The sequence below is a fragment of the Trachypithecus francoisi genome, unplaced genomic scaffold (assembly GCF_009764315.1).
Source record: "Trachypithecus francoisi isolate TF-2019V2 unplaced genomic scaffold, Tfra_2.0 Lachesis_group0, whole genome shotgun sequence".
Lineage (NCBI taxonomy): Eukaryota > Metazoa > Chordata > Mammalia > Primates > Cercopithecidae > Trachypithecus > Trachypithecus francoisi.
In genome coordinates, this window is record NW_022681453.1 from 32,242,051 (window position 1) to 32,256,004 (window position 13,954).

The 13,954-nt window shown below is 40.2% G+C and overlaps 1 protein-coding gene across 11 annotated transcripts in view; it reads left to right on the forward strand.

Annotated features, from left to right (window-relative positions):
- ATXN7 (ataxin 7) overlaps positions 1-13,954 on the forward strand; it is a 143,838-nt gene that overhangs the window by 25,731 nt on the left and 104,153 nt on the right. For all 11 annotated transcript variants that reach the window (XM_033210332.1, XM_033210321.1, XM_033210328.1 and 8 more), the window contains one exon: positions 9,235-9,333. The gene's annotated coding sequence lies outside the window, so the exon portion shown is untranslated. The remainder of the gene's footprint in view (positions 1-9,234; positions 9,334-13,954) is intronic.

Sequence of the window (13,954 nt, forward strand, 5' to 3'; positions counted from 1 at the left end):
AAGTAGATATTACAATTGATGAAGAACAGGAATAAGAAGTCCAAATGTTTATACCAAATAAAGTAACTGACCATATTTGTACTCCATTTCATCTTGAAATCTTCAAAGGAGAGAGACTTTTTGGAACATGATATTTAAATGAAGAGCAGTTGAAATATTTACGTTAATTAATTAATTTACATTAATTAGCTTATGTCACAGAACTGTGGAATGTCACCATACGAAATCAAGCGTCTGCATCATTTAGCTTCTTCGAATATCTTAAGTAGGAAATGGAGTTCTATGGATAGGCAAGGGCTGGAAATAGCCTCAGAAAAATCAGATCTTCAGATGCTGGCATACTGTTTTCTGACAAAATGTGGAGAATATTCTAGGATCTATAGGAGGGCATGTTAGTGTTTGGCTACAAATAATGATGCCATGATTCTAGGGAATGCCACATGGTCAAACCTATAGCACTGAGCAAACAGAAGGTGAATCCCAGGATACCATTCTGCAGCTCATGGCAGTGAATAAGCACTGGCTCCTCAGCTTCTCCACAATTCATGTTCCTGAGGTTGTATCAGGACAGATTTTTATGAATAGTATAATCTTGCAACTAGCAATTGATTTTTGTTTGGCCCTGGCTCCTAACATTTTAGACAGTCTTCCTCCCAGTTGGGAAAATATTCCTGGTAATTAAAATCATCCTCTACTTACCAGCTTAACATTTTTCTCTTGATCACATTTGTTTTCTTTAAGCAGCATATGATTGTACTTAAAGTAGCTATTGGGATAGAGGAGAAGGGAAACAATCATTTGTTGACCATCAGCTATATGCCAGCCACTTTGCTAAGTGTTTATGTACATTCATGCATGTAATTGCAGTATTGAAAAATTGCATTAATGATACTCATTAAGTTATGGGCCTGAAATAAACAGCATCCTAAGCAACTCTTCGTAGCAAGCCAATTTTCTTGGTCAGATTTACTCAAGGGGTTTGTTGACCAAAACACAGTAGAGAAGGAGTGAGACATAATGCATACATGCCTATGAGAAATGGCATAAAGAATATAATTATATCTATTAATTTGTATATTCATGAGACAATGTGTAAAATGATACAGAATTTAGACATGTAAGACCCAGCCCCTCTCCTCTTAGCTGTTTATCCAAATGAGGGAAACAAGTTTTGAGTTAAAGGAAAATCTCAACTAACTACAGGACTTTAAAAACTGCTTAACCCATCAATGCAACATGTATAACAAGGTATTACATAATTATTCTGGAAATCTTTCAGACTGTAAATGCTTTAATATTCAGAAGAGGAAATGATTACTGATCTCTGACCCTTGATTTTGTTATCTGTATGATTTTGCTACCTCATAGAAGTGAATAAAATAATGTATATAAAAGAATATAATGCCTACTACTTAGTATACCTTCAATAAATTATAGCGGTTGCTGTTGGTGAAATGAAAATTATGATAGAATACTTCATAAGGGTAGGCTGACTGCTATAATGACCCAAAACCCCAGTGCCTTAATATATGTTTATTTCTTGTTTAAGCTCAGAGTGTGTTGGCAAGGAGGCTATTGATTCCCCCAGTCATTCAAGAGTGAAATTGTATGGCTTTGCCCTCCTGCAGGTGCTTGGAGCCCTTTCCATTTGACCAGCAGAGGGTAGGAGAGACTGAGGCTCAAGCCAGAGAGGTTTGTATGGGCCTAGCCCAGAAGTTTGGCAACCAACATTTCTTATTTTATTTTATTTTATTTATTTATTTATTTTGAGATGGAGTCTCACTCTGTCACCCAGGCTGGAGTGCAGTGGCACTATCGCGGCTCACTGCAACCTCCACCTCCCAGGTTCAAGCGATTCTCGTTTCTCAGCTTCCTGAGAAGCTGGGACTACAGGCGCGCACAACCACGCCTGGCTAATTTTTGTATTTTGAGTAGAGATGGGGTTTCACCTTGTTGGCCAGGCTGGTCTGGAACTCCTAATCTCAGTGATCCGCCCACCTCTGCCTCCCAAAGTGCTGGGATTACAGGCGTGAGCGACGAGCGACTGTGCCTGGACCCAGCATTTTTTTTTTTTTAAGAGATGGCGTCTTGCTCTCTTGCACAAGCTGGAGTGCACTGGCGCAGTCATAGCTCACTGCAGCCTTGAACTCCTGGGCTCAAGTGATCCTCCTACCTCAGCCTCCCAAGTAGCTGGTACTACAGGTGTGCGACACCACACCTGGCTAATTATTTATTTTAATTTTCATAGAGATGGAGTCTCACTGTGTTGCCCAGGGTAGTCTCGAACTCCTGGCCTCAAGGGATCCTCCCTCCCCAGCCTCCCAAGATGCTGGGATATAGGTGTGAGCCATCACACCTGGCTTACGTAACATTTTTATTTACATTTTGGATTCAGTCACATGTCTTGACCTTACTGCAATGAATATTGGGAAATTTAGCAAAGTATGTGCTCAGGCAGAGAATGTAAATATAGATGACTATTAGCAATCTCTATCACAAATAGTGTTTAGAAAGGCTTAATAGAAGTGGAAGCATTTTCCCTGGATCTTTTAGAGAAGAGTGAAATTTGTTGTATGCTGCTCAGCCTGTATTTAGGAAGTAATTTTTAAAGAGGCAGAGTAGAAGAATTAAAAACTCTACAAGCATTATTAATGAAAACTACATTTATCCTACTAGCCACTGCCCTTACTGTCAGTCATTTGGTAAGTGACCTTTGGCAAGCCATTTATCTGTTACAGACCTGCATTTCCTCACTTATAAGTATTCTTTGTAGGACTGTGGTGGAGATTAAACAAGATAGTACATGTACAGAGTTTAGCAGAGGGTCTCATCCAAGTTAAGCACTCAGCGAAAATTGTTCTTATTGGTAGTGTTGATAAGTATGGCCTCAGAGTAAAATGCATGCTATTTGTTTATTTAACATCTATCCTAAGGGACCGTGCTAGACTAGCAAAGAATGACTTGACTGAGGACATATATATAAATTTTAGAATTTTGTAACCCCAGGCCAGTCACAAGAGATTAACGTTCCCCTGGTAGACTATTGGGGGACAAACTCTCTCTGTTCCCCAGGCTTTCCTCCTCCCAGTCAACCTTGAAGACACCTCCACCACACACACCCCAACTCCTGTCAACAGGAGTACTGGACTTTAATTAGCCTCTTATCCCTCCTCCTCCCTTCCTTAGCATTGATGTCCGTAGGTGAGTTTGCCTGGGAAGAGTAAAGGTAAATGCCAGAGCAGCTCTTTATTCCACTGGCCTAATTGCAAGTTCTTAGCAAGGCCATAGCATCCCACTCCAGGCACATATTAACCTGGGTAGCCGTCAGAACCTGTGGTTCCATTTTATCCAATTCAATTCATCAGGCATTTATTAACACTTAACGGCACTGGGCCCTAGGGATCCAAGGATGAAATGTTGCGGACTCAGCCTCCAGGAAGCCCACCTAGAGCAGTAGGCATGATGACCTGATAAAGTTTCATCTCAGCTGGGGTTTGAAGTGTGGATATGAGTTACTTGGAAAGTAAGAAAGGAGTTCAAGGAGGCATGAGCAGCAGGTGTGGAGAAACAGGCAGGAATTGTGGTGTATGGCAGTGAAGGAAATGGTTTTTAGCTCAACTCTAACATTCACTACCTCAGCTTTTATTGGCCTCATCTCACAAGCCTCAGTTTTCTGTTAAAGGAGCACAGAAAGAGTTCCTTTGTTATAGATGGGAATACTAAGTGAGATGATGCATGTAAAAGGCTTACTTTTTGTTACTGGGCGCGTGGTAAGTGTTCAGTAAATGTCAGTTACTCCTACTATTATTATTGTCATGTGCTCTCATAAATTGACTTTCAAATCTACTGACTTGATGAAGGTTTTGCACAATGACAAATGGGAGAATTACTGGGAATTTTATATTTTAGTTTTCTTTTAGGCTAATGGTGAAATGGTGCCCTATAGTGACAAATAATGGACAAAAAAATGCCTTGCTGACCTTTCTTTGCTTGAAGAAGAGGGAACCTAGTTAACCTCAGTGAAGCCTGGGAGAGATGGGCTCAAGATGGGAGAACTGTGCATCCTGAAATGGCAAAAGAGTGAAGGATGGCTATGTTGAACATATTTGGAGAGAGGAGAGGGACTAAACATTGTGTAGGTATGTACTAATAGAAGCTGTTAGAAAATGGAGGCTCCTTTAAAAATAAGACTCCATGTGAGGCATTCCATGAAGTGTTGGGAAAGCCCTAGGACTGACCACAGTGACTGAAATGTACTCAAGAAACCCAGGCCAGAGTTACTGGAGCCCTTCCTCACAATTGTCCTTGACTCCCTCTCCACTTGTGTGTTTCCACATTGACTTGATCCTCAGTGGAGTAACTGAGCAGTGGCTGTAGTTTAGTAGGTAGAAAAACCCTCTAACCTTTGAAGAGGGAAATACCCAGTAGCACCATTGAAAAAAGAAGTTGTGTATAGAGTTTCGTTCTTAAATTTGCTTTGCCAAGGAGAAAGCCTGTGAGAGTGAAAGCAAGGTGGAACTGGGGTCGTAAGAGAGAGAATAAACTAGATGCCATGTTAATTTGTATTTTCGGAGAATATGTCTGCAGTTGATATATAACTTGGTTTAAACCTTTTTGTAACCTGCTAAAAAATTTGGATCTGGGTGGTCGATTTTCATTTGGAAGAAAAGATTTAGGAAGACAGTATAGTTCTGGGGGCACAAGCATGGCTACCTACAGGAGATAGGTTTGAAAGGAAAATAAGTGATGCAGCTAGCTGAGTACTTTGGAAATTACGTGCCCAGTGACAAAGGGCAGCTCGCAACACAGCTTCATTCAGTCATCTCCTCCAAGAAAGTTGGCCCCTGTGGCCAGAGTTTTAGATTTTCCCAGAGAAACAGGAGTTTGGAATTTTATGTGAATCTTCCTGCCTTTCAAATATTAGCAACAAAGCCATTTTTTCCCCCCAAGATCAACATAGAAAACAAAAAAGTGGGCTATTTTAGGCCTGTGGACTTTTCCATTTGCAGCGAGTATCAAGATGAAGAGAAAAACGCACAGCCTAGGAGTTAGGTGACTTAACTGAATAACACTGCCAATTCTAGTGCCAGACATAGTACTTGGCATGGAGCACATTCTCAGTTTGTTTTGTTTTGTTTTTGAGGTAGAGTCTCATTCTGTTGCCCCAGGCTGGAGTACAGTGGCATGATCATGGTTCACTGCAGCCTTAGCCTCAAGCTTCCCAGGCTCAAGTGATCCTCCTGCCTAAGCCTCCTGAGGAACTGGGACTACAGGCATGTGCCACCATGCTTGGCTAGTCTTTAAAAATTTTCTGTAGAGACGGCATCTTGCTCTTCCTCAAACGGTCTTGAACTCCTGGACTTAAGCAGTCCTCCTGCTTTGGCCTCCCAAAGTGCTAGGATTACAAACATGAACCACTGTGCCCCAGCCTCAACATGTTTTTATTGAATAAATAAAGCAGCTGAGATCATCTCTCTTGGTTTCAGTCTTTTCATATCTAGAATGGAGAGATTGGAGTCAGCCTTCAAGGTTTCAGGTTGCTTTGTTTTTTTTCTCCCTATTCCCTCTCCTGCAACAAGCTCTAATTTATAAGATCACAACTGTGTTTTCCTTGTAGGATTCATTTCTCCAGCCCCTTTTCTTCCCTCTTATGCCCTCTTTAAGAAGCTAGAGTGCCAGTCTCACATTAAAGCTTGGTGATTTTGCCTATAAGTTAAGAAGTTAAGTTTATTCTGTTAAAAACAAGACTGACTTGGTTTAGCCTTTTTTCTTTATTGTGATTAGATTTATACTTAATTTTGACAGACTGGATGACATAACAAGAGGTGATTCAGATTATGCCTTAAGTTGCAACAAAGTTCTGAATCTTAAAAGCACACAGAAATGTTACTCCTCAAAAATAAGCCATTTTCCCTGTAAAAGCCAATATAACACTGCCCATGTAGCATTGTAGGCTTTTCTCTGTTTAAAATGAATGATGGGGTGTTTCTGAACCCTTCGGACTTCTGTAGTATATTCTTTTATAACACATTCTGGTGATAGCTCTATTTTTAAAATACATTTTTTTACTATCTTGAACAAGATCATTTTTTCTTGCAGTTATCACAAATCAGTTCAAAAAATAAGCTCATGAAAAGGGGGGGCATTTACCCTAGATGCCAGGGGCTTCTTAGAACCCTAGGGAACCTAGGGAAGGAAGTGCTTTGGGCCACTCAGGGGCTATGGCGGTAACAAGGAAGCCCAAGAACACTCCTGTGCAGAGACCCTCCCTCCCTCCCTTCCTCCCTCCCTTCCTTCCTTCCTTCTCTCTTCTCTCTCTCTCTCTTTCTTTTTCTCTTTTTCTCTCTCGTTTTTTCTCCTGGGAGAAACGGGAGATTAGTGACCTCTTGGGTCAGATTCACTCTGAGCAGCACATTCATTCTTTCATTCTCTCTTTGCTGACTGTCTTTTTCCTATAGACTGAAACAGCACTTAGAGGTAGCTTGCAGCCTCCACCAGACTAGACCCTCTTCATCTCAATTTCTCGTTCTAAGAAGAACACATTGACTGTCTCAGTTTGTGTCCTGTGTCCAGCTTTGACAAAGATGGGAGTAGGCCAGGCACGGTGGCTCAAGCCTGTAATCCTAGCACTTTGGGAGGCCGAGACAGGCGGATCACGAGGTCAGGAGATCGAGACCATCCTGGCTAACACGGTGAAACCCCGTCTCTACTAAAAAATACAAAAAACTAGTCGGGCGAGGTGGCGGGCGCCTGTAGTCCCAGCTACTTGGGAGGCTGAGGCAGGAGAATGGCGTAAACCCGGGGGGCGGAGCTTGCAGTGAGCTGAGATCCGGCCACTGCACTCCAGCCTGGGTGACAGAGGGAGACTCCGTCTCAAAAAAAAAAAAAAAAGATGGGAGTAAGTAGTTTGTAGCCCCATAGTACAAGTATGACTTGGCATGGAGTTGAGAATTACATAGTTCTTAGAAAAAAGGGTCAACATAGGCTAGGGAGCTCCTCTAGGAGAAAGATGTCTTATATAATCTCCCTCCTCCTTAAAAAAAAAAGAGTTGATAAACTTATGCTTCAAGTTATGTCTTCTTTCTTTCTCTCCCACTGCTAACTGACCATCATTTAAACAAATCTTTTTAAAAATTATATTTGTTGAATGCTTATTACATAGTAGTCGTTAAATGAATAAAAGGTATCAAGTTTAATGATTCTAAGAAAATTTTCCAAGTCTCTTTAAAATGATTTCTTTTTAACTATTTCTCTTTGCAAAACAAAATTAAGTTGCCATTGAGGCAGTTTGGTGTACTGGAAAGGGAACTAAATATCACCAAAGGCCTGGATTCTAGTTAGTTTCACACCACTTGTTTGCTGGGTAATATTGAGCAAATTATGACCTTTCTCAGTCTGTTTCCTCAGCAGTAAAATGGAGATCATAGTAACAGCTCTTTTGAACACAGGGTTATTAGAAGATCAAATGAGAGAATACATACAAGCATATAATAGATTTTTCCCCCTACTAAAGGCTTTTGACCCCTATTCTAAGTAGAGAAGTTACTGTTTTTAAATGTTTATTTTTAGTAACTGCAACTATCATTTTTCTCTAAGAATTGGATTTCCTATAAAGCATTTTTACAGTATGCAACTATTAAGTGATGAATTCTTTTAAAACCAAAACTATCCTGAAGGAGATTTCATAGTATGCTGAATCTGATGACTTCCTTGGATACTTTGGAGAAGGAGCAGCAGTGTCCAGATGGAAAGCTGAAAAATGGCTTGACCTAGTAAAATAAGATCAAGTACGGAGTCTAATCTGATGTTAGTGTTGTTCTGCCTTCACCTTCTGTCTACTCTGAAGGAATCACCATCAGGGTGGTGAATGCTTATTGTGAACATAATGTCTTTATTGACTGCCTCTATCATGGCAATTTGTAATTAGCTTTGAGTGATTTTTGCATAGCTATGAAGTATTTAGGATTCAAAGAAATGCATTTTGGCTCAGGACAGACATGTTAAACAAGAAAGCAGCTTTTATTGGAAGTAAGGCAGAAAAGGAGTACTAAAATGGAAATCAGAGAAATTTTTAAAAAGAAAGGAGACTGGGAAGGAATTAGAAATCTGAAGAGAAACATCTGGTTTATAAAGATTGTAGGAATGATTTTAAGCATTACCGAATAGCATTTTGAGTGAATAAAATTGACACTTTTAAAAAGGGAGAGGGAAGCAATATGACCTGGAAATAACTTAAAACCTAATAAAGATAATTATGAATAAATGTTCAAAACATGGCATATAATTTCAGCCACTGATTTTCAGAGATGCTTTATTCCTATCTTAGGATCTCAGGCCATAGAAATATTTGGTTACCATTTTAGAGTACATGAAAATAAATAAAAATTGAGCAAAGCAATATTACCTCCTCCATATCTTGCTTTATAGCCAGTGAGGATTACAGGGAGAGAAGTATATGAGTAGTGAATTTTTCATATGAGCTCAGCCTGTCTTGTGCTTTATACCTTGACAACATCTGCCCCATAGCTGTGTCATTGCCCATGTTTGCTGCTTTTTCTCTTCTGCTGCATGTGAGATTTGAAGACCAGCTTATTTTCTAACTTTGGTTTGTTAATCTGTAATTTCTTGACTCCTTAACTCATTGCTCCTCTACAAATTAATTAAAAAGCACATTTTACCTGAAATATATGCACACAACTATGAAGATAACGGAGCACATAGTTTCCTTGTGCAGGAAGAGGGTTCAATTGAATTTTTGTTTCCTGTTGAAGTATTAAAAATTGCTTTTATAAACTGCTGAAATGATAAAGAAGAACAGCGTGAGCTCTCCAAATAATAATCTTATTCAATCTGTATTTTTAAAATCTGTGATTTGACAAGTTTCATAGGAGCAGGCTTTCTGAATCGCCATTTTAAAAATTAAGTGGAAACTCATTAGTGCAAATTACATACAATGATTTTAAGCCCCAGGAGGCTAACTGTGTACATATTGAATAGTCATTTGTTCTTAGTTTATTGTAAATATAGCCAATTAAGTTCATTGTAAAACACACACACACACACACACGCAAATCACATTTGTTATAAAATTGGTAAAATGTCTTGAAATTTAACAGTTTGACAGCTCAAAGCACATATAATTTTGGAATATCTGGCAACCAATGAGACTGTATGTTTCTGATTAGCTTTGTCCATCCACTGGTTCATCCATTTGCCTTTTTTCTGTTTTTGTAGATCTGAACCGAATTAAGACGAACAAGCTTTCACAATTGCAGCAGATGAAGATCCATTGGTAAATCGATCAGAATTTTTGGCCTACCCTCCAAAGAAAAGGTAACTGGCTATTCTGATATCGCAAGCACAGTTGAACAAATATAGTGCTTCCGGTTATAATAGAGTTTGAGTTTTACCAAAGGATGATAGTTTGTTAATTTTAAGGCATCTGTGTAAGATCTCAAATGTTAAATGTAATCCTGTATATGATCTTAGAAAAATGAAATGACAATGAATTTAGGAGTATGATATTATTAGGTATTTGTTTCTCAACACAAAAACTGCTGAATAACATGCCCTCCAAATTTGTTCACATTGCAGGAAGACTTTAGTTATAGAATCCTCCTTCTCTCCCAGTCTATACCCACTTTTTTCTGGAAGTTATCCAAAGTGTGCTCTTGTTTCTTTCCAGCACCATTCCCCCAGCTCCTGTTTTCTTGTCTTTCCATGTAATGTAGACCTAGCTGCTTAGGCCAGGGAAGATCCTAAGCAAGATTGTAAAACAGGCAGGCATTCTTCAGGCACACTTTCTGGGCCCAGTGCCTTTGCCCAGGCTGCCAGACAGCTCTACGGTAATGAGTAGTCTCTGATCATTACAAAAATAGCAGCCATCATTAATGGAGTGTCTTTTTTTTTTCTTTTTCTTTTTTTTTTTTTTAGACAGAGTCTCACTCTGTCACCCAGGCTGGAGTGCAATGGTGTGATTACGGCTCACTGCAACCTCCACGTCCTAGGTTCAAGTGATTCTTGTGCCTCAGCCTCCTGAGTAGTTGGAATTACAGGTGTGCACCACTACAACTGGCTAATTTTTGTATTTTAGTAGAGATGGAGTTTTGTTATGTTAGCCAGACTGGTCTCGAACTCCTGACCTTGAGTGATCCACCCGCCTTGACCTCCCAAAGTGCTGGGATTACAGGCATGAGCCTCCAATGCCTGGCACATTAATGGAGTTTCTCACTGCATGTCCACCATTGTACATTTACTGTTTTGGGGAGGATAGTGGTGAAGTTTCACATAATACGATGCAGAAAATTCCTGGAGGAATTTTGATTAAAAAAAAAACAGGGCTGAGTACAGTGGCTCACACCTGTAATCCCAGGACTTTGGGAGGCTGAGGTGGAAGGAATTGCTTGAGCTCTGGAGTTTGAGACCAGCCTGGCCAACATAGCTACACCCCCAACTCTAGAAATATTTTGTTTTATTTTATTTTATTCTGGAGTGCAGTGGTGCCATCTCGGCTCATTGCAAGCTCCGCCTCCCGGGTTCTGGAGCAGCTGGGACTACAGGCACCTGCCACTATGTGCAGCTAATTTTGTTTTTGTATTTTTATTAGAGACGGGGTTTCACCATGTTAGCCAGGATGGTCTCGATCTCCTGACCTCGTGATCCGCCCTCCTCGGCCTCCCAAAGTGCTGAGATGACAGGCGTGAGCCACCGCACCTGGCCTACAAAAAATTTTTAAAAATTAGCCAAGCACAGTGGTATATGCCGTATAGTCCCAGCTACTCAGGAGGCTGTGGCAGGAGGATCCGTTTGAGCTCAAGAGCTTGAGGCAGTTAGCCATGATGATGCTGCTGCACACCAGCCCCAGCGACAGCAAGACCCTATCTTAAAAAGCACGCAACAAAAACAACAAAATTATTCTCCTGCTTCTGAAAGGAATGAGATAAATTACAAGTTAAGGTGCAGTTTAAGATGAGTCATTAAAGACTAAAACAGAACAGAATGGAAACAAGATGAAAGGCGTTTCAGCCTCTGGAATCAATTATCTTACATACTTAGGTAACAAATGTGATGCCACAATCAGGTTTTAGGCAACTATAGGAAAAATGGTAGCATTTCAGACAACACATAAAAGATAACATTTTTACAATTAACAATCTGAAACAGCTTCACAAAAAGTGTTTTAGTACTATTGAGATGTTTAAAAGAACAATTTGGGGAGCTATGAAGTCTCCACCTTGAAAACAGTCTCTTAAAATTTTCTGGACTAAAGCTGAAGGGATATGCAGAGATATCTTTCAGTCATCATTGAAGTCATCACATTGAATGTTGTTCATTGTGTCATGTCTGCAAGGTGCCAGAGAAGAGAGAAACAGGCTTTCCTGTATGGTGTCCAGTCACTGACAATGGAGGAGTATAGGGAGAAGCTAAGAGGAAACATGTTTGGCAGAATGCCAGAGGAGCTCTTTAGTGCCTGTTTATGGAGTTTCTACTGTGTGTATGGGGATTGTCCCTGGGAGGAAAAGGAGACGAATAGGAGGTGATTTACATGGACTGCAGTGATAACTTAGGCTTTTTTGAATATTATACCAATGAAAAGATTAATATGATGCCAGGAAGTAAGTGACCAGGAAGCAAAGAAAGAAGAGGAGTCACAAGTTCAAAAGTCTGTAGAGACCAGAGAGACCAGAGAGGGGAAATAAAATGAGCCAGGTGGAACTGTGAGAAACTATCCAGTCCATGATCCATCTAATGTGGCAACCTCTTCTCAGCAACAGATTGTAGGCCCAATATCTGTTCATTCAACAAAATGAGCCAGGTGGAACTGTGAGAAACTATCCAGTCCATGATCCATCTAATGTGGCAACCTCTTCTCAGCAACAGATTGTAGGCCCAATATCTGTTCATTCAACAAAGATTTATTGCGTGCCAACCTACATGCTATGTTCTCTTATGGGCACTGGGGATAAATTAATAAATCGAAAGGACAGATATCCCTGCCATTGAATTGGCACTTACCTTTTTTTCTTAATTAACAAGTAAAAATTGGATATGTTTATCATGTACAGTGTATTCTTTTGAAATATGTATTCATTGTGGAATGGCTTAAATCAAGCTAATTAAGGTAAGCATGACTTCTCATACTTGTGTTTTGGTTGTGAGAACACTTATCTAGTCTCTTTGCAATTTGCAAGAATACAATACATTGTTATTAACTATAGTAAGCATGTTTTGCAGCTGAAGTTCTTGAACTCATTCTTCCTAACTGAAATTTTGTACCTTTTGACTGACTTTCCCTAAACCCCTCACCTCTATCCTCTGGTAACCACCATTCTATTCTCTACTTCTATGAATTCAACTTTTTAAGATTCCACATATAAGTGAGATTGTGTCCTATTTGTCTTTCTGGGCCTGGCTTATTTCACTTAACATAATATCCTCCAGGTTCATCTGTGTTGCTGCAAATGACAGGAGGTCTCTTTAAAAAAAAAAAAAAAATAGAGATGGGGTCTCACTATGTGTCCTAGGCTAGTCTGGAACTCTTGAACCCTGGGCTCAAGAGTTCCTCCCACCTTGGCCTTCCTTCCAGAGTGCTTGGATTACAGTTGTGAGCTACCACATCTGGCTGGATTTCCTTCTTTTTAAAGATGGAATAGTATTCCATTGTATGTGTGTATACCACACAGTGGAATATTATTTAGCTATAAAAAGAAGGAAGTATTGATAACATGCTCCAACATGGATAAACCTTGAAAACGTTTTGTTAAATGAAGGAAACTAGACACAAAGGCCACATATTATGTGGTTTCATTTAATATTCAGAATAGGCAAATCCATAGAGACAGAAAGCGATGTGGTTTTCGGGGGTTGAGGAGGGAATGTGGGCAGTGACTGCTTGATGAATACAGGGTTTCCTTTCGGAGTGATGAAAATGTTCTGGAACTAGATAGTAATGTTGGTTGTACTACACTGTGGATGTACTAAATGTCATTAAATTGTACACTTAAAATGGTTAAAGCCCAGGTGCAGTGGCTCATACCTGTAAATCTAGCCCTTTGGGAGGGCGAAACAGGAAGATTACATGAGTGCAGGAGTTTGAGACCAGCCTGGGCAACATTTGAAACCCTGTCTCTATTTAAAAAGTACAAAAATTAGCTAGGTGTGGTGGCATGTGCCTTTAGTCTCAGCTATTTTGGAGCTGAGGTGAGAGGATCACTGGAGTCTTGGAGGTTGAGGCTGCAGTGAGCCGTGATTGCACCAGCTGGATTGCACTTGAGCCTGGGCAACAGAGCGAGACCTTGTCTCAAAATAAATAATAATGGTGAAAATGGTGAATTTCAGTTATGTGAATTGTGTTTTAAAAATAATGGCATTTAGAAAGACTTTCAGAAATGTGTACTTTATGTCTTAGACATGAGAAGGTAGTTTAGCTAGAGTGGAGTCTTGGTAAGGGGCAGTGGTGGATGCTAAGGGTGGGAAAAGGTTTGGCTAGGTATTGAAAGATACTGACTGGCCAAGGAGTTTAGCAGCTATAAATATAGCACCATATACTCCATGAGGAAGAAGGAAACTCAAGAGAGGTTGCTGCCCTGGGAATCGCAACTAAAGATGAAGTTTCAAGCAAAGGAAGTGGCCTGTAGTTTTATCAGTCTATGCCGTTGCTACTCATCTAACAGAGTTTTGTGACAATCTCACAAAAGTTTCAATATTAGTTTAGAGTTTCTTCTTCTTCTAAAAAAAAACTTCATAAAAGGATAATCATCTTTTAAAATAATCATCCTGACTATAAAACTATGGTTTTTTTTTTTTTTGAGACGGAGTCTTGCTCTGTCACCCAGGCTGGAGTACAGTGGCGCGATCTCTGCTCACTGCAAGCTCCGCCTCCCAGGTTCACGCCATTCTCCTGCCTCAGCCTCCCGAGTAACTGGGACTACAGGCGCCCGCCACCACGCCTGGC